Consider the following 22583-nt stretch of genomic DNA (forward strand, 5'->3'; position numbering starts at 1 on the left):
AATACTAAACGAAAGAAATTGGTGATCAGTCAAATGTAAATTTGTTCCCACCTCAATATCAAATAACCAATCCCCATTTATCAGTGCTGGATCTATAATTTGATCCCCTGGGGTTGGGCATTTTACTTGAGAAGCCCAATTCAAATACATTCCTATATATCTGCTCCTGCTTGTAAGTTCAGCTTGAAAATTCCAGTTAATGCTTGAAATATTGAAGTCACCCATAATTAAAACTTCTCCTTGTATTGTAACAAGTTATCTTAACAATCAACAGGTTATCATAATCCTTAGAGGATCCTGAGGGCCTGTACACTATATCAATTTTAAGGGAAGATCCTTTCTGGCTTAAAGATAGCCAGTGGGTATTTCAAGTGCTTCTTTTATTTTTTGAATTCATATTATGCTATGCCTTATGCTATTTTTGACAGAAATGGTAACTCCACTTCCTCTCTTTCCTAATGTGACTTTTTGCATAATGTGTACCCTGGTATATTTTAATCCCTGAACAATGTCTTGGCGATCACAAAAAAGCTCCTTAGCCGTAGGCATAGTAAGAGATGTCAGCTTAATAAGCCTTAACTACGAGTATTAGTGCATATGACATAACTATAACTGCTATCTTTTTAAACAAGCATACTGTTAAAGAATATTGTTATGACAGCTACTTACAGTGCTATCAAGATTAATATAAGCAATATAATGAAGTGAAGGGATCATTATGCTAACTAAAAATGTGTTTTGATTATGTTTATGTTTTTTCATGTTTTTGTTAATAACTTGTTTTCTTGCCATCTTGACCTTTAACTTATATTTATCACTCTTGCTGTTACTGTTAAGAAAAATATTTTTTAATCTTATTTCACTGAAATTTAGAAGAAGAAAACGATACACCACACCAAATATAAAATATACTGTATAGATTGCATAGATTCAGTTTATTTTTTGGCTCCGTAAGGCTTAACTAACTGTTATAGTTTTTTTTTTTATTAAATGCATTTCTTGTAATATTACTATGTCTTCAAACTACACTGTATATTTTATTTTAATTTCATTTTAATTTGGTTGAACTGTATCAAAAAACAAGTGGTTAGCAATTTCCCTCACAACGCCGAGTTCCTGGGTTCAATATCCACTAGATACACTGAAGTGTGCAAAATCTGGTGCAGCTACTCATAGAAGCCAATTAGCTTCCAGGTTTTATTTTGAACCAGCTGAAATGAAAAGCTGATTGGCTACCATGCACAGCTACCAAAGATTCTGAGTGTTCCAGTTCCAGTCAAACTCCCCCATTATCTGCATAGAGCCTGTACATTGCCTTGAAAAAGTATTTATGCCCCTTGAAATTTTCCACATTTTGTCATGTTATAACCAAAAATGTAAATGTATTTTATTGGCATTTTATGTGATAGACCAACACAAAGTGGCACATAATTGTCTACAATGGCTTTTTTCTTTCCACTCTTCCATAGGCCAGATTTGTGGAGTGCAGAACTAATAGTTGTCCTGTGGACAGGTTCTCACACCTGAACTGTGGATCTCTGCAGCTCCTCCAGAGTTACCATGGGCCTCTTGCTGCTTCTCTGATTAATGCTCTTCTTATCCGGCCTGTCAGTTTAGGTGGACCGCCATGTCTTGGTAGGTTTGCAGTTGTGCCATACTCTTTCCATTTTTGGATGATGAATTGAACAGTTCTCTGTGAGATGTTCAAAGCTTGGGATTTTTTTAAACCTAACCCTGCTGTAAACTTCTCCACAACTTTATCCCTGATCTGTCTGGTGCATTCCTTGGCCTTAAGGAAGCTGTTTGTTCATTATGTTTCTCTAACAAACCTCTGAGGGCTTCACAGAACAGCTGTATTTATACTAAAATGAAATGATGCTATTTTCTAATTAGTTGTCTTCTGAAGGCAATTGATTCCACTAGATTTTAGTTAGGGGTATCAGAGTAAAGGGGGCTGAATACAAATGCATGCCACACTTTCACTAAAATTAGAGGAAAACGATTTAACCGGAAACTGTATAGAGGGTTCTTTACGGTAAGAGCAGTAATAATGTGGAATTCTTTGCCACAAGCAGTGGTTTCAGCAGGGAGCATAGATAATTAAAAAAAACTGTTAGACAGACACCTAAAGGACCACAACATACAGGGATATACAACATAACATTGACATAAAAGCGCACACACACACACACAGGTTGGACTTGATGAACTTTTTTCAACCTTACCAACTATGTAACTTTTCAGATATTTGTTTGTAAAAAAATGTTAAAATCATTTACCATTTTCCTTCCACTTTACAATTATGTGCCACTTTGTGTTGGTCTATTTTGTGTTGGTCTATTACATAAAATCCCAATAAAATACATTTATGTTTTTGTTTGTAACATGACAAAATGTGGAAAATGTCAAGGGGTACGAATAGTTTTAGAATGAATATGGTGCCTTGTAATTTTTATATAACTAAAGAGTAGTTGGCAGGGGCGGACTGACAACTCATGGGGCCCCCGGGCAATAGGAGATTATGGGGCCCCCAGGCAATCAGAGATTATGGGGCCACATAGTATACACAAACACACACACAGTATAATATCACACACACAGTACACACAGACATGTTTCTATTGGCTGAGAAGATACTGGAGAGGTGGGGCAACTATAATCTCGGGTTTTACTGAGGCTGGCAACCCTGATGGGGCCCCCTAGTGGCATGGGGCCCTCGGGCAGTGCCCGAGTAGCCCAATGGTCAGTCCGCCCCTGGTAGTTGGTATCCTCATCCTCATTATTTAGCATAGAAAACAGAAAGGGGAGGTGAAATTTAACATGGATTACTCCAACTATAAATACCCATGTATCACCCAGTTGAATCAAGGACTGTATTGATACCCAGACCCTCCATACCCCATACCCCCCCTCTCTTCCCCCCCCTTTCCTCCCCCTTTTTCCCCCTTCTTTCCTTTGTGCATGCATTTATTTCAACTTTATATATATATATATATATATATATATATATATATATATATATTGTTATATGTTTTTTCATAGTGGGGACCCAACCCCCAGGTCTTATTTATACCTCCCGTGCCCACCCTGGGGGTGGTAGACCCCAATTTTGGGAGCCACCCGTGCCAAATTCTGGCCCTTCCTGGGATTTCCAGTGGTAAGCCTTGTGCTATTATTAAAAAGTTTTTCAAAAGTACTCCATAATCTGTGACCTTATCTTGAGATACTATTTATCTGTTTAAATAATGATATTAACATTATGTATTTGATTATAGACATGTACCAAAAGTTTTCCTGAAGAAGCGACAATTGTCGCGAAACTAGTTGAAATATTCAATCAACTTTGGACATTAACTGTCGTACCTCAAACTTCCCTACTTTAGGAGGCTGGGTACCACTTGATTGTAAACTTGTTTACTGTTATTGTATACAATCCTTGTAAAACAATTGATTTTTAATATGTAACAATTTTTTCAAATACAAATTTTTTTCTTTTATATTTTCTATATATTGTCTTATATCTGGGTATTAAGACAGTCCTCGATTCTACTGGATGATACATATGTATTTAGAGTTGGAGTAATCCATTTTAAATTTCACCTCCCCTTTCTGTTTTCCAAGGGGTATGAATACTTTTTCAAGGCACTGTATTTACTTCATGTAGTTGTGTGGCATGTCTTCTGCAAGCTGCAATTTTGAATAATTGATGATAGAAAGATTTGCTAGTAATGTTCTAACACTTCCAGTGAGGACCTACCCATGTAAACCAGTTATTAGAGTGACTAAAATTATTATATAAAAAAAGTAAATATTTCTGTGCTTTGAAAGTAGTATGCAATTATTCTGGAAGGTAGATATGTGGATGCATTTAGTGCGTGGATAAAATGAGCAGTGTCCAGAGATTGTGTGATCGATTAAACTGTTTGGGTAGAATTGAGGCAGGTCACTCGGATGGAAGACACAGACTCACCTGAAATGTGGAGTCTAATGCCGTGTACACACGATCGGATTTTCCGGCGGACTTGGTTGTGACAATCCGCCTGTGTGTGGGCTCCGGTGGACTTTTTCTTCCCAAAGATAATCCGCCCATCTGTGTGCCAGTCCGCCGGACTATTGAAATGAACGGACTTGCCCACACATGGAGAAAAGTCTGTTCATTTTGAAGTGGCTCAAGGGAGATGGAACTAGCGAAGGTCCATGTCGCTGCCTCCATCGGCAAGATTGACATCTCGCTAGCCCCGTTGCCTGGTATGGATTTAAAGGGGAACCCCTACGCTGAAAAAATGGCATGTGGGTCCCCCAAAGTCCATAGCAGACCCTTATCCGAGCGCGCAGCCCGGCCGGTCAGGAAAGGGGGTGGGGACGAACGAGCACCCCCCTCTTGAGTCTTACAAGGCCATGTGCCCTCAACATGGGGGGTGCTTTAGGGAAGGGGGCCCTGCGGCCCCCCCACCCCAAAGCACATTGTCCCCATGTTGATGAGGACAAGGGCCTCTTACCGACAACCCCGGCCGTTGGTTGTCGGCGTCTTTGGGCAGGGGGCTTATCAGAATCCGGGAGCCCCCTTTAATAAGGGGGCCCCAGATTCCGGCCCCCTATCCTATGTGAATGAGTATGGGGTACGATGTACCCCTACCCATTCACCTGGGGAAAAAAAGTGTACATAAAAAAAACACAGGTTTTTAAAATACTTTATTAGACAGCTCCAGGTGTCTTCTTCCATCTTCGGGGGTCTTCTCGCCGGACTCCTCCGCTATCTTCTGCTCTTTTACTAGCTCTTTTACTAGCGGAGGAGCCTGGCTTTCTCCTTTGTCGCCACCGCCGTCTGGGGGTCTTGTCCCGTTCTTCGGGAGTCCTGTCCCACTCTTCGGTTCTTCTTGCCAGGCCTCTGCTTTCTTCTTCTAGCTCTTTTACTAGCGTTGGCCTGGTCTTCTGTCGCTGTCGCCACCACCACCTTCTGCTTCTTCTTCCTTCTTCCTATGTTGGCACGACGCTCTCTCTGGCCGTAATGGCAGGGACGCGTTGTGCGGCGACTTATATAGGGACAAGGGGCAGGGTCACCGGGTGATGTCACATGGTGACCCCGCCCCTTATAATGTCACATTCCCAGCATCCTCCAGGACTGTCACATCATAAGGGACGGAGTCACCATGTGACATCACCCGGTAAATCCCGCCCATTGTCCCTATATAAGTCGCCGCACAACATGTCCCTACCATTACGGCCAGAGAGAGCGCCGTGTCAACATCGGAAGGAAGAAGAAGTAGAAGAGGAAAAGAAGGAGCAGAAGAAGCAGAAGGCGGTAGCGGCGACAGAAGACAGAAGACCGGGCCAACGCTAGTAAAAGAGCTGGAGGATGAAAGCGGAGGCCCGGCAAGAAGAACTGAAGAGTGTTACAAGACCCCCAAAGAGTGTGACAAGACCCCCAAAGTCGGAAGAAGACCCCCGGACGGTGGCGGCGATGAAGGAGAAAGCCGGGCTCCTCCGCTAGTAAAAGAGTTAGTAAAAGAGCAGAAGATAGCAGAGGAGTCCGGCGAGAAAACCCCAGAAGACGGAAGAAGATGGAAGGAGCGGTCTAATAAAGTGTATGTACACTTTTTCCCCCAGGTGAATAGATTGGGGTACATCGTACCCCATACTAATTCACATAGGGTAGGGAGCCGAAATCTGGGGCCCCCTTAATAAAGGGGACTCCCGGATTCTGATAAGCCCCCCACCCCCTTTCTTGACTGGCTGGGCTGCATGCTCAGATAAGGGTCTGCTATGGACTTCGGGGGGACCCCCACGCCGTTTTTATCGGCATAGGGGTTCCTCTTTAAATCCACACCAGGCAACAGGGCTAGCGAGATGTCAATCTCGCCGATGGAGGCGACGACTTTGACTTCCTTCGCTAGTTCTGTCTACCTGGAGCTACGTTCAAAATAAACAGACTTTTCTCCATGTGTGGGCAAGTCCGTTCATTTCAATAGTCAGGCGGACTAGAACACAGATGGGCGGACTGTCTTTGGGAAGAAAAAGTCCACCGGAGCCCACACACAGGCGGATTGTCACAACCAAATCCGCCGGATAATCAGATCACGTGTACACGGCATTAGACTCCACATTTCCACATTTCATGGGTTTCAAGTTAGGATCAAGCAGATCAAAAACAAACAAGATTCAAAGCAGAATCATTCAAGATTTGTCCAGGGAGCTGAGTGTCCAGCACTCCTAGTGGCTAGGCATAAAGATACACTGCCAGACACAACAGAGTTTGCAGGTTCAGATCAGAGCCCCAACAAGGTCAGAGCTGGCTTCACAAAGTAAGCATAATCCAGGGAAGAGCTGTGTTTAAAGTAGAACTAAATGCACAACTTTTTTCATTTAAAATATAGTAAGGCTGGATTCACACCTATGCATTTTTAGTGCTTTTTGCATTTTGCAGATTTACACTCAGGGCCGGATTTCCCACAAGTCCACTGAGGCCAGACCTCAGGGCGGCAGTGGTGCAGAGGCGGCGCCGCATGTGCTGCCTGCAAATCGGCGCTGAAAATCCCCACTGTCTGTCACAGACAGTCATTAGACAGCCGGCATGAGTAACACGCACACGCAGTGCCAGTGCTGCTTTTTATTTGATCAAGGAGAGGGCCGCGGGTGGGCTGGGCCTTGAGCTCCACTGATGCTCTGCCCCCGCCCCTTGCTATGATGCCTGCAAGCAAGCGTGATCGGACTCGGAGGAACAGGGGCCTTGGTGGGAGGAGTCTGACTGTGGGCGGAGTGGAGTGGGGTCAAATTAAACTAGCAGCAGTAGCATGGAGGAATTGATCAGATTTGGAGCTGAGCTGGCCAGGAGGACAAGGTAGGTCTTCTTTCTCCTTCCCTGGCTCCCGCACCCCATGTGTAGAACTGGAAAAGTAGAAAGTTTTAAAATTTTATGGGCACACAGGCTGCATTTGATGGGCACACTGACAGCATAAGATGGGCACATTGGCAGTGTTTGATGGCAGTGTGGCAGCATTTGATGGGCACAGTGGCAGCGTTTAATGGGCACAATGGCAGCATTTGATGGCACAGTGGCAGCTTTTGATGGCACAGTGGAAACGTTTGAGGGCACATTGGCAGCGTTTAATGGGCACAGTGACAGCATTTGGGACAGTGGCAGCATTTGAGGGCACAGTGGCAGCGTTTGATGATTTACAATCATCTTTGGGTCAAGAAAGACTGACATTGAGTCAGAACATTTAAATACTTTGCCCTACGAAGATATTATCGATGAGTTTGCCAAAAGAAAAGTTAGAACTAAAAAATTGTAGGGAGTTTCTTACTGTTATAATCTTTAAAAGGAATTTTCTGCATTACAGAGTATTTTCAGTCTGTACAATTAAAGCCAGCTATTTTCAGTGTTCTCGTGTGTGGAGATATGTTTTTAATTGATCAGTCATCGATAAAGGAAAGGACCAGAATGGTGGTGTGCGTGTGTGTGCGGGGGGGGGGGGGGGGGCACTGAAGGGAGTAAAAACGGGCCTGTTTGCACTACGGAATGTGTTCCATTAGAAACCATGTTTAATGGACTGTTCTGCAAAATGCAAAAAGAACTAAAATTGCATAGGTGTGAATCCAGCCTAAGGGAGGATTTTATTTTTTATTTTTGCAATATGTCCAAAAAAGGAGATTTCACTTCATTTCCTATCCTATAACCAAAACAGTAAATGAGAGGAAACCCCTCCAAAGTCAGGGAACCGGGGTGTCACAAGGGTCACCATATTTAGTGTTCCCATTGGATGATTTCCCCTCTATTCATGCACTAATGTCAACCCAAAGTTTGTCATTTTTTTTACTTTTGATGATAATGGTAAACAGAACAAATAAAGATGGTGAATCTCCCTAACAGATGCACAGACAACACTCCCTAACAAACATAGTTGAAATGGAGGTAAGATCTATAGTAAATGATAAGATAAAGGGTAAAGATCAAAAATCATCATCTCATGTACAGTATCTCAAGAAAGTGAGTACACCCCTTACATTTCTGTAAATATTTTATTATATCTTTTCATGTGACAACACTGAAGAAATTACACTTTGCTACAGTGGAATGTAGTGAGTGTACAGCTTGTATAACAGTGTAAATTTGCTGTCCCTGTAAAACAACTTAACACACAGCCATTAATGTCTAAACAGCTGGTAACAAAAGTGAGTACATCCCTAAGTGAAAAGGTCCAAATTGGGCCCAAAGTGTCAATATTTTGTGTGGCCACCATTATTTTCCAGCACTGCCTAAACCCTCTTGGGCATGGAGTTCACAAGAGCTTCACAGGTTGCCACTGGAGTCCTCTTCCACTCCTCCATGATGACAGAGCTGGTTGATGTTAGAGACCTTGATCTCCTCCTCCTTCCGTTTGAGGATGCCCCACAGATGCTCAATAGGGTTTAGGTCTGGAGACATGGTTGACCAGTCCATCACTTTTACCTTCAGCTTCTTTAGCAAGGCAGAGGTCATGTTGGAGGTGAGTTTGGGGTCGCTATTATGTTGGAATAGTGCCCTGCGGCCCAGTCTTTGAAGTGAGGGGGAGCATGCTCTGCTTCAGTATGTCACAGTACATGTGGGCATTCATGGTTCCCTCAATGAACTGTAGCTCCCCAGTGCCAGCAGCACTCATGCAGCCCCAGACCATGACACTCCCACCACCATGCTTGACTCTAGGTAAGACACACTTGTCTTTGTACTCCTCTTCTGGTTGCCACCACACACGTTTGACATCAAGTGAACCAAATAAGTTTATCTTGGTCTCATCAGACCACAGGACATGGTTCCATAATCCATGTCCTTAGTCTGCTTGTCTGCAGCAAACTGTTTGCAGGCTTTCTTGTGCATCATTCTTTGCCATTAGGTGCCATGTTGATCTTCCAGTGACCAGTATGAGAGAGTGAGAGCGATAACACCAAATTTAACACACCTGCTCCCCATTCACACCTGAGACCTTGTAACACTAAAGAGTCACATGAAACTTTGGACGAAAAATGGCTAATTGGGCCCAATTTGGACATTTTGACTTAGGGGTGTACTCACTTTTGTTGCCAGCGGTTTAGACATTAATGCCTGTGTGTTGAGTTATTTCAAGGGGACAGCAAATTTACACTGTTATACAAGCTGTAGACTCACTACTTAAGGCCCCTTTCACAAGGGACCGATCTGTGATGATCCGCCCCGTGAACATCCGCTTGCTCAGCGGGGATCGCTCCATTGATACCAGCTGAGCCGGTGGATGATAGGGTGGTCCCTCCACACTCCTCTATGGGGGATCGGATGAACACGGACCGTCTGTCCGTGTTCATCCGTTCCGCTCTGCAGACGTATAGAAAAATAGGATTTTCCTCTGTCTGCAGAATCGAACCATAGCGGAGACGGATGATTTGGGTGTCAGCGGATGTTCATCCGCTGACACCTGCTATCCCATAGAGATGCATGTATGTCCGTATTTCATCCGAAAACGGATAGATGAAATAAGGAAATACAGTCCGCATGTGTGAAAGGGGCCTTACATTGTAGCAAAATGTAATTTATTCAGTGTTGTCACATTAAAAGATATAATAAAATATTTACAAAAATGTGAGGGGTGTAATCACTTTTGTGAAATACTATATGTAATCAGATAAGTGATTCACATATTTATAACAGTAGTAATATTTCTTAACATACAAAATGTAATGTGTACACTGTCTATCCACCAAACCCCACATCAGTATCTAAATATCCTCATGGCTAATGTAAATACAAATACATGGCTGGTCATCATTAATCATAAATGCTTCACAAGTTTCCTTAAATTATCCATAAAATAAAAAGAAAAAACTTTTGCTGTGTGCTCACTTATTCCAACTTGTATATGTGCACACCTTATGACCAAAATTAGAAAGCTGCTGTTACGACATTGGGGTTGATTTACTAAAACTGGAGAGTGCAAAATCTGGTGCAGCTGTGCATAGAAACCAATCAGTTTGCAGGTTTTTTTTTTGTCATAGCTTAATTGAACAAGATAAAGTTAGAAGCTGATTGTCTACCATGCACAGCTGGACCATATTTTGCACTCTGTGGCAGGTCCTGCACTAAGGCCTTTCATCCTGGAAATGAGGTCAGGGAGCTGCTCAACCATGGCAGCCATTATCCGCACTCTGCACATGTTAAGGAATCCTCAGAGCGCGGGAGATAGGGAGGAGTCGGGGGAGAGGAGCACACTCCACTCACTGACCCAACAACTGTTGAATCGAGGTTGCAACAAGCTCCCAGCGCCTCCTTCTCTTCCTCCACAGGACTGCACAGCAGTGCCACCCTGAAAGGACCACTACTGTCACACATAAAGATATGGAACCAGCGTCTGTGTCTGTACCCTAGGCGGCAGTGCGCCCTAGGCGACTGCCTAGTTCGCCTAATGGTAGCGCTGGCCCTGCCTAATTTGTGTAGATCCACCTCTTCCTCTTTACACCTTCAGAGGTAAGAATTTGTGCCCCCCTCATGTGTTCCCACACTCCCCGGAAGAATATAACTCTCTGCTATACAGTTAAAAGAGTCCATCAGGCTGGTGCACCACCCTAATGGGTTGGGAAGGGTGTCTTCTTTCTTAGGCTTTCAACAGATCTTGCCCTCCTCAAGCTCTTCTCCAGTATTAGCCACCTCTTGTCTGTGTCTCTTATACACTTCTCCAATAATGTACCAGTATAAAGGCCTAATGGCCAGATACTTCAGGCCGGACTGCAACAACCTCTCTGGATTCATGCACACAGGTCAGCATGAGCCTGGAAAATTAGGGTGGTGTAAAATCCTGACAGACTCTTTCAGCTGTATTGCAGTGTCATATAGTTTGCGGTGAGTGTGGGAACACTTGAGGAGGGCACAAACTCTTACTTGTGAAGGTGTAAAGAGGAAGATGGATCTGAACAAATTAGGCAATTTGGAGCATGAAGCACTTTATAATAGAAAGACTGGTATATGTATTGGCCTTAATATTGAACACTTTTATTAACATTGGGCTGCTAAACCGACCGAGATTTGAACCATCTATGGCCAGTTTTGGGTGCTACAGTCTGACTGTGCTGATAAGGGCATCCCTTCCATGGAGCTTTTGTGTTCTTCAACGGGGGAAGGGTGTCAAGCTACCCGGGAAGGCGCCCCTGCTGGGAGAGTACAGTGATTATTGATAGGGGCTATAGTCACTGGTAATAATTGCATGCAAAAATTTTACATACTGGTTGTACCCAGGTCGATCGATGGATCGTGTTGGGTACAATCAGTCTGCCCATACAGGTTTCGGACCTTGGTCGGTCCCTACTAAACCAGTCTATAAGGGTGGAAGAAGCAGAATGGTTTGAGCTGACAGCTGTCTAAGGAAGTCTAATAGAATGCTGCCACCACTCAACTGGAGCAGAGGGGCGTCACCAGCAGAGCAGTCAATTGAATTGGCAACTGATGTAGGTCAGGGACAGAGAGAGGATGCAGGAGCATATCCACTTGCTTACTGGGCACTTAAACCCCCCTCCTGCCCAGACCAATTTTGAGCTTTTAGCACTGACGCACTTTGAATGACAATTGCACGGTCATGCTACACTGTACCCAAAAAAGGGGTTTTAAATTTTTTTTCACACAAATAGAGCTTTTTTTGGTGGTATTTAATCACAGCCGGGTTTTTTATTTTTTTGCTAAAAAAACAAAAAAAAAAGGAAAATTTTGAAAAAAAATCATGTTTTATGGTTTTTTATAAAATTTTGCAAACAGGCTATTTTTTCTCCTTTGTTGATATGCACTGATGAGGCGGCACTGGTACTGATAGACTGCACTGGTGGGCACTGATAGGCTGCACTGATGGGAACTGACACTGATGAGCAGCACTGTTAATGAGGCACTGCTTGGTTAGACTGATGGGTGGCACTGTGGGCACTGATGGGTGGTACTGTGGGCATTGGTAGGTGGCACTGGTGGGCACTGCTAGGTGGCACTGGCAGGTGGCACAGATGAGCTGGTGGAAGCTCTCCTTGATCAGGACTGATGTCCCTCTAAGAGCCACCGGTGATCTGCTTTTTTTTCTCCTCACGCTATCATCACGAGGAGAAAAATAGCCGATTACCTGCTCTGTTTACATCACATGATCAGCTGTCATTGGCTGACAGCTGTTCAGCTGACAGCTGATCGGCATTGACCCCTTACTCCGATCTGTGATCAGCCAATTTGCATTGACTCGCTGATCACAGAGCGTACAGAGCGTACCATGCATGTCCTGCAGGGGGCACGCAGGCTCCCAGCAAAGTAGGTCAGCGCTGTAGCCGTCATTTAGCTATAGCGTGGTCTGAAGCAGTTAAGAGACATTCCCAACTACTAATACTTATTCAATACATTTGGTGAGCTTGTGTAAAGTTCTCCTTTTCATTTCAAACTTTGGCCATATACTGTATGTCTATGCTGTAGTTACTAAATCTAAAAATATCTATGTCAAGGGGTGAAAGCTAAAGAATTTGCAAAGTCCCCCTTTTGAAAAAATTGACAGCTGAACATTTCAGTCTTGATACAGCCAACATTAATCAAGTTTTAAAACCAGAACTTCAATAACAAGCATCTTGGTTGCTATGGAAATTGTTTGGTGTTCAGCATTTTGCATTTCTAAAGTGGTGTAATTTGCATGGTTCAATGATAGGCACTTTATTCCACTACCGATGGGAATGTACTCATTTATCATGTTGTGTTAGTGTTTAGGAAAAGTAAATTAGCAAGCTTTAATTTTCTTCTATTTCCATTTTTGTAAAAATCAGCAGCTGTTAAAAATATAAAATAACAAGCAAAGCTGTGAGTAATTTATAGAAAATTTGCACTTATTCATGCTTGCAATAAAATTCCCTGCTAAATCATGATTACAGGAATACTGGATCAGATATGTCCGGATCTAAAGGTTTTATTCCACGATGTATAATGGAAAAAGTTAGAGGAGGAAGAATCTAGCCTTCAAAAATGAATGTGATTTTCACAGATGCTAATTTCTTTCACAAGGTAAGCACGCCCACAAAGGTATAACCAAAAAATATAATTTATTACAAAATATTCATGAATAAAAATAGTAACGGTATTCAGTCATGGCAACAATTACCAAAATTGTTAATTGGTTACAAAAAGCTTGAACAGATGGTTGTGTACATCGAGTAGCCGAAGCGTTTCGCAGACTAGATTATTGCTTCTTTGGAGCTGTTCACCATGCATCTGCATTGTTCAAGTTATAGCAAGACATATCATTAGTATCACAAAAAACAATTTTAACAATCATTTTAGCAAAATTCAACAACAGTTTTTATTATTCAAGAGCTCACCAAAATGTCCTCACAGTGATCAAAAAAGGAATCGCATCATCAAAGAGTGAGAGGATGAGTCAAATCTAGTGACAAACGGGTGATGTCAGGTCACCAGTACGATCTTGTGGATGTCGGACCATATATATAGTTTAAGGAATTTCACTGATGATCTAAAAATCAGAGTATATATGTTAAGATGCATAGGCATCATAAGTTAACATATATATGCCCTATGAGTTCAAAATTGGTTCAGTTATAACTCAAAAGGCGTCATATGTTGGTAAAGCTATAGGTGAGGCAATGTGCCCCATCAGATTAGCAAAATGCCTCACTATATAACATGCACAGACAGTCCACCCATAGCCCTATAGGGTCACTATTAGTATATATGATCAAAATGTAAAAACCAAAACAGAAAAAGTATATATAAAACTAATTCTCAACATTTATAACAGGTATGTACAGGTAGCCATATAAACCACACCAATGGTACAACAGTCGGCATATGATCTAGATTTCATATAGCTGCCTCTAGGTAGTGGGCAACCATCCCCCTCCTTTATTCAGGGGGCCATTGGTCACAATTGCCACACTTGTATGTGCCATTACCTCCCACAGCTCCCTCCATTATTGGTAAAGGTGAAAGATGGCTGTGTACAAGACTATCCCTTATGGCTCGAGACCTCCTATTTTGCGCTATTAGTGCACAAAATTGATCTTGATGGGCACTAAAAGTGGTGATCATTTTTTTTTTGTGGGATTCTTAATCTGCCATCTAGTTTTGAAAATGAATTGCTCACGCTGATTTAGTCTTGCCCTTAGATAGGCCCTTTAGAGGACCTTTTTGCTATATCCCCTGTTGAGTAACTACCCACAAAGCTCTTTAGCTTCCTTCTCAAAGTCTTGCTCCCTAGCACAATTACAGCGCAACCTAAGATATTGGCTAAACTGAATGCTATGTATCAATAAATGAGGATGAGCACTAGAGTAGTGTAGAATAGTATTTCCCACAGTTTCCTTGCAGTATAGAGTACTATGAATCAATCCATCTGGATTCATGAAAAGTCATAAATCCAAAAATGGAATGCAGTAAATATCCAATTGCATTGTGAATTTCAGATTAAACTGATTAACCAATATAAAGGCCATGAATTCAGAAAGTTCATTAGTAGTTCCAGTCCAGATGACATGGTCGATGTACCTCCACCAGCGAAGAATGTGGCAAAGGTACATTGATGCACCATTAACCAAAACAATTGTTTCTCCCTCCCCCCAGGTACAAGTTGGCATATAATGGGGCACACTCAACCCCTTGCACCTGAAGGTATGTGGATCCATTGAACAAAAAGACATTTGAGGTCAATATGTGTCTCAGTAAGGTAATGACGAAGTTACATAGTTTCCAGTTTTTATCCTGTTCACGCAAGAAGCCTGAAACCACTTTGATTCTATGAGGGATACTCGAGTAAAGTGCTTCAATGTCGATGGCTACTAATATGGCACCCACAGGAATGGTGAGACCCTCAATAACTTTAAAGTAATTCCAAAATATGTTTTAGATACAACAAAAGTCCAATAACATGGGTCTTATTTGGGTATCCACATAGATACTAGCTTTTTCTGTATGACACCCGATGCCAGAGACTATTGGGTGACTAGGGGGATTTTTTTGATTTTTTTTTAATTGGCCATTTAACTTCCAGGTATTCAAACAGGTCCTGCTGGTATGCCCCAGCAATAATAGCTTTGTATTGTACTCTCAAATCTGTCAATACATCTCGAGGTATCAATTGATACCATTCATTGTTGCTCAAGATTGTATCGCACATCTTTACATATTGGTCTCTATCCATTATGACCACATTACCACCTTTATCGCCTGGTTTCACAATAATCTGATCATTTTGGGTAATATTCTTAAGGGCAGATTGCTGTCTTTGAGTAAGGTTATTTACAAAGCATGGCGGGAAAGAGATCCTCTCGACATGCTTCATAGTCTGCTTAAGAAATGCTCTAACAGCTGGACATGTCTGTAAATGGGGCAACATAGTAGATTTGACCTTAAATTTATGTGGTTCCGATTTTATGTGCAGAGGAAGAGGGGTTGATCTGCTCATCCATACCATAACTCTCATTCTTGTCTAATAGCTGAATGAGTGTTTTTAAACCACGGAAGTCTTGGACTTTAAAACCTTTGTACATCTCATCCTCCATTGTCTCCATCCGTCCCCTGTCCTTGTCGAAGATTTATTTGAACGTCAAATTTCTTGCAAATAAATTCAAGTCTTTTGTGAGTTCAAATTTATCAATCTTCTGCAAGGGACAGAAGCTGAGGCCCAATCTGAGTACCTCAGTCTCCATCAGAGACAGGGGATAGGACGATAAGTTGACTATGTCTAGTCCTGATTGCTCTGTGTTTTTTTTTAGCACAAATTGGTCTATCTTGCCCATACATGTGTGTACTATCAGGGTATAGGGGGCATAACCTGGACCTAAAGGGGCCGAACCTGAGTTAGTGTTAGGTTTAGTTACGTTGGTTTTAGGAGTAGCTCCTAGTTCTTTAGATATAGTTGGAATGTTACTTTGTCGCTGAACATTGATAGCTGTGTTATATCCATTAATGATTCACCACATGCACCCAAGGAGGATCCCATGTTGTTCCCTTGATTAGGGCCCCTATGGGGTCTCTGAGGGGAAACCATATACGCTTCTTATTGATACCACCATGTGTATTCGACCCACCACCTCTACCGGGTTTTTGGGTTTTTGTGCGTGTCCTTTTCCGGAGGTTCCTTTTTGTGCCGCATTCTGTCATCTCTAGGAAGAAATAGAGGAAGAGACAGACAAATCAGAATCTGATTTATACATTAAGGTATCTTGATGGAATTTTTGTTTAAACAGTCTCCCTCTTTTGTTAGGTAACCCCTTCTGCCACCTGTATGCGTAACTACCTGAGAGAGCGAGTTTATCCTTGTAAAATGTCTGCTCTTTCTTGAATATTACATTCTTATTGTACTTTTCAAGGTGCTGTATTAGGTCTTGTTGTCACGTACCTGATGGAGACTGAGCTGTAGAGTGGCACAAGGGCCATTGTACCAGGTGGCTCAGGACGGGTCTTGGCAGGAACCCGATGGCTGCAGATCACCGGATAGGCACGGAGAACTGGAACTCCATGTTGCTGGATCAACAGGCGGAAGCGTGGTCGGAACATAAGCCAGGAGGTCATCAACAGCCGAGCAGAGCAGGTACCGGAACGTGAGGCAGAAACGAAGACAGAATACAGGCCGGGTTCAGTACACAGTTGGCCAGCGCAGTACAGAAACATGAAGCAGGTACAGGGTCAAACACAAGCCGGGGTCACAGGAAGGCAGGCAGAAGTCCAAGGAAAGGTTCAGGTACAAGCTGGGTCAAACACGGGAACATTGGAACAGATCAAACACAGGAAAACGTGGTGTCACCGGACGCCACACCAGCAGAGGGGCCACTGTTGGAGGGTTTTGTTTAGGAATACATGGACGGTAACATGATATCAATGTGTGGAAATGATTTCCACACATTTGGTGCATTATCTCATTAAACCTATTGGCTCCTTACATGCCTTTTTTACACACCCTTTATCTTTTATGAGCTGCAATTGCCTGCCACCTTCTGTCCATCTCCACTCCCCAGCTATTTAAATTGTACAGGTGCAGCACATGATTGCTGCACAGCCTAGGTGGTCATTTCATCTGCATGAATTTGAGAGGAACAACACCAAAGGTAAGAGACAAGTCATGTATTTGCCTTGTATATACGCTTGATATACTTGCCTACTTTCTTTTTGTCTGAAACTCTAGCTTTTTGCTATATATTTTTGCAGCCTTTTGATCATTTTTCTGCTTTCATGCTGGGAGATGACTCCTGCCCAGCTGATTTTTGAGCACCTTATTTGATATGTATGTGCACATACTTATGGAATGTGTATATATACAATTTTTTGTTGTTTTTTATTTGCTAGATCTGTGCTCTTCATGCCCGCTTCCCCCCTTTTTCTTGGTGTTTCCTGCAAGCTCTAACTTGCCGCCCTGCGGGAGTGGAAATTGTTCCGGCTTCCTATACAGATCCACTTAACACTAGACTCTTAATTAGGAATGAGCTTCGAGTTCGAGTTGAACTCATGTTCGACTCGAACATTGCCTGTTCGCCTGTTCAGCGAACAGTGAACAATTTGGGCTGTTCGCGGCAAATTCGAAAAGCCGGAACACCCTGTACAAGTCTATGGGAGAAATCTAAAGTGCTAATTTTAAAGGCTAATATGCAAATTACTGTCCTAAAAAGTGTTTGGGGAGCAGTGATTTTAATAATGATTAAAGTGAAACAATAAAAGTGTAATATTCCTTTAAATTTCATACCTGGGGGGTGTCTATAGTATACCTGTGAAAGGGCGCATGTTTCCCATGCTTAGAACTGTCGCTGCACAAAGTGTCATTTTGCAAGGAAAAAAAGTATTTTAAAACTACTTTGAATTGTAAGCTCCCGTAATACAGAGAACACTCAATGAGTGGTCTCTGTATTACAGAGCCGACAATTCATTCATTGATAAAAAAAAAAAAAGCGTGGGCTTCCCCTAAATTCAATTACAAGGCCCTTCAGGTCTGGTATGGATATTAAGGGGAACCCCGCGTCAAATTTAAAAAAAAATTGACATGGGGTTCCCCTAAAAATCCATACCAGTCCCTTTATCCGAGCACGCAACCTGGCAGGCCGCAGGAAAAGAGGGGGGGACGAGAGAGCGCCCCCCCTCCTAAACTGTACCAGGCCACATGCCCTCAACATTGGGAGGATGCTTTGGTGGTCTGTAACGCAGGTTTCCGTTACATCAGAGGGGGGCGGGGTCACCCATACGTCATGGGGAACCCCTGGCTTCCCTCACCAGCGTCAGAGGGGGTGGGGTCAGGTGACGGGTGGCCCCGCCCTCCTAATATAAGAAATGTCAGCGCTGGGATCCCCGCAGTGTCTCCTCAGTGGAGACAGAAGACGGATGCATGGATGGACTGCGCTGGACTGAAAATCACCCATCACTGGATCAGATCAGCCATCGCTGGACCCTGGAGAGATGATCATCCATCTCTGGATAGTAAGAGTGCATTAGCACCGCTGGAATCTTTTTTTTATTTTTTTATTTTTAATAAAGGAATTTTTCAAAAGTGTGTTTGTCTTATTTAACCATTTTTTACACTTTCTTTGTGAAATGGTAGGGGTACTTTTGTACCCCCTTACCATTTAAAACAGGGGGACGGGATCTGGGGGTCCCCTTGTTAAAGGGGGCTTCCAGATTCTGATAAGCCCCCCGTCCGCAGACCCCCACAGCTACCGGACAGGGTTGTGGGGATGAGGCCCTTGTCCCAATCAACATGGGGACATGGTGCTTTGAGGCGTCACAGACCCCCAAAGCATCCTCCCAATGTTGAGGGCATGTGGCCTGGTACAGTTCAGGAGGGGGGGGCGCTCTCTCGTCCCCCCCTCTTTTCCTGCGGCTTGCCAATTTTTTTTTTTATTTGACGCGGGGTTCCCCTTAATATCCATACCAGACCTGAAGGGCCTGGTAATTGAATTTAGGGGAACCCCACGCTTTTTTTTTGTTTATCAATGAATGAATTGAGTGTTCTCTGTATTACGGGAGCTGACAATTCAAAGTGATTTTAAAAGACTTTTTTTCCTTGCATAATTACACTTTGTGCAGGGACAGTTCTAAGCAGGGGAAACATGCGCCCCTTCACAGGCATACTATAGATGCCCCCAGGTACGAAATTTAAAGGAATATTGCACTTTTATTGTTTCACTTTAATCATTATTAAAATCACTGCTCCTGAAAAAACTGCAGTTTTTAAAACTTTTTTTTGCATTGATCCATGTCCCCTGGGGCAGGACCCAGGTCCCCAAACACTTTTTAGGACAGTAACTTGCATATTAGCCTTTAAAATTAGCACTTAATATTTTGAACGTTCGAGTCCTATAGACTTTAATAGGGTTCTAAAGTTCACACGAAGTTTAGGTCTGTTCGCAGGTTCTGGTTCTACTCTTAATATACTTCAGTCGGTAGTACGATCCTAGTGATTAGGGCAGTTTCGTATCTGTCCCTACCCCATGGTCAATACACAGCCTAGTGGATTTTTGGACCTGGGAGACCATCTTTTTGCAATGACGCTGTGTATCATCTCTTTTTTTAAAAGGGAACATGTAATTTGTGAGTATTTATTTGCATCAATATTACATGTATCTGCCTTTCGGAAAACAATTGTTACATGTTATATTACTGTTTAAGTATTCCTGTTTATTCATACATATATACTTCTCTTGATAGAAATATATTAGCAAGCTCTTACCCAACCCCTGAAGAAGGAAGTAGACATTATACAAAATGAAAATGTCTTTTTTGTGGTTTGCAAAACATGTAGGGTTTCTTCTGCAATATTTACAGTGTATTAATTCTTTTGACTTAAAGTCCATTTATGTATTGTATACTGCAGTGCTGAGCAAACTGTATTTCTATATTGACATCTCAGTCCCACTTTATGTTTTTAGATGTCCATATTGTTATACATTTAATGTACACATTTTTATACTTTTTGTCTTTTTTTTGATTATCCTGTTTATGGTCTCTTGCCCGTATTATCCCTTGGGGCATCTTCCTATTTCCAAACACAGGTAAACAGGTACTAGCCGAAAGACCACTCAGCAATGTGTGTATGACATTGCTCTGTTTAAATAGACTGGTTGGCGCCAATGCGTGCACAAGTGCGTGTACGTGTGCCTGGTCATGGGCGTGTTGTCAGGGCTGGCTTAGCCCTTCCTTCTCTGGGATGGCTGCTCAGCTGTCAGCTAATTGCCAGCTCTCATCTCTCTCCACAGTTCCCAGCTGTTCCTGATCATGCTCGTTTGACCTGCCCACTTAAAGCTGTCCAGCTCACTTCACCTCTGCCTTCGCCTTGGTCACATCACAAGAAACCATCTCCTGCGGTTCTGTTTAAAGACTGGCTTGCTGACATCCCTTCTGGTCCCACTCCTGCTTGCTGTTGCTCCACTTGGATCCCTGACTTCTGGCCTGGCTTATTTCCCAATCTGGTTATTGAACTCTGGCCTGGCTGACTACTCTATCCGGTTACTGGACTCTGGTTATGCTTTGACTACGCTTTTTCTATTTACCTTTTTATTTTTATTTAATAAACAAGTGTGATTTAATTGTACAACTGTCTCGGTCTGATTCATAGTTTCTGACAGTAGGCGAAGGCCATGAATTAAGATACAGTCAATCCACTTGTTGGTAATATTTTTTTCCAGATTGGATGAGCGAGATCACCTCATGGATCAGTTTGCCATGGCATTACAAATGCTCATGAGCCGCACAGCTCACCTGGAATCCCCCGTGGTGGCTGCTCTGGTACAACCTGAGTCACAGGCCATCCCTGCTGCTGCACCAGTCTCTGTGCAGGCACCCGCCTCGAGTATTACCTCTATAAGAGGTATGTCTGGTTCCACTCCGCTTCCCCAGTGATTTGGGGGTGATCCAGTTCAATGCAGAGGGTTTCTCAATCAGGTTGAGATATATTTCGAGATGCTGCCCCACGTGTTTCCCACGGACAGAAGCAAAGTAGGTTTCGTGATATCTTTGCTTTCTGAGAGAGCCTTGGCCTGGGCTAACCCTCTATGGGAGACGCAAAAATCTGTTGTCTTGAGTTACCCTCAGTTTGTGGCCTCCTTTAAAAGGGTATTTGATGTTCCCGCACGCTCCGCTTCTGCTGTCAAGTGCCTCATGTCCATCAAACAGAGTACGAACTGTTGTCGACTATGCCATTTAATTCTGTACTCTGGCAGCAGAGGTTGCTTGGAACAATGAGGCCCTTGTGGCTGCTTTTTCTCATGGTCTCTCGGATTCCTATGATTCCTCTTCTTGGCTACGGTTCGCACCAGTCTTACTTCTCCTTTGGGTGACAAAATTATTGCTGCTCAGGTCCATGCTCCTCCTGAGAAACCTTGTGACCGCTGCTTTGTCCCAGAGAGTCTCCGTACTGCAGTGCTCCAGACTTACCATTCTCCCAAGGCAGCTGGCCATCCTGGGAAGAATCAACTCATTTGGGCCATCTCCCAACAATTCTGGTGGCCTAGTCTATGGGCTGATGTTACTGCCTTCGTAGCTGCCTGTCCTGTGTGTGCTCAGAGTAAGACTCTACAACACCTTCCAGTGGGCCTCCTACAACCCATACCCAATGGAGAGAGGCCCTGGACTCACCTGTCTATGGATTTCTTTGTGGAATTGCCCAACTCCCAAGGCAACACTGTTATCCTTATGGTGGTTGACCGGTTCTCTAAGATGTGTCATTGTATTCCACTTAAGAAGTTGCCCACCTCTAAGGAACTGGCTTCCTTTTTTGCTCGGGAGATCTTTCGCTTACATGGGCTACCCTAGGTGATTGTCTCGGATAGAAGCAGTCAGTTTGTCTCCCTGTTCTGGCGAGCTTTTTGTGCACAGTTGGGAATCCAGCTTGCGTTCTCTTCTGCGTATGGTTTCCAACCTTCCATGTTTCCTGACTTGTTTGTTCTGCAGAGTATTCCTGCATTAGAGGAGCATCTCTGTGGTCTTCGTTCCACTTGGGTACAAGTTCAGGAGGCTTTCCATCATGCTAATGATAGGTACAGACTCCATGCTGACCGCATACGCCTGCCTGCGTCTTCCTACCAGGTTGGGGAAAGGGTCTGTCTTATTATCTTGTTGTGCTTTGGAGATGTTTCTTTTAATACTTTATTATTCAATTGAAGGGTGTTTAATTTTTCTTGGACTGCGGGAACCAAGGGATCAGGCAAAATGTCAGGTAGGAAAGTTGGGTTTGTCCCGTAGTTGAGTGAACCGTATCGTTGTATGCAAACTCTGCCAGGGGTAACTGTGATGTCCAGTCATCCTGGGCAAAGGATGAGAAGCACTGAAGATATTGTTCTAGATTCTGGTTTGTACATTCAGTTTGGCCGTTAGACTGTTAGTCTGGGGGTGGTATGCTGAAGAAAAATAAATTTCAATTTACAACATCTTACAAAGCTCTTTACAAAATCTGGATGTAAATTGCACCCTTCAGTCCGAGGTGATGCTGCCGGGTACCCCATGGAGTCTGACTACCTCACTGATGAAGGTGCAAGCAGTCTCTGTTGCTGACAGAGTTCCTATTAAAGAAATAAAATGGGCCATCTTGGTCAATCTGTCCGCGATCACAAAAATGGTGTTAAATTTTACAGATGGTGGAAGT

Source organism: Lithobates pipiens, unplaced genomic scaffold, assembly GCF_037356315.1.
Source record: "Lithobates pipiens isolate NorthernLeopardFrog02 unplaced genomic scaffold, aLitPip1_a1.2 Scaffold_18, whole genome shotgun sequence".
Taxonomy (NCBI): domain Eukaryota; kingdom Metazoa; phylum Chordata; class Amphibia; order Anura; family Ranidae; genus Lithobates; species Lithobates pipiens.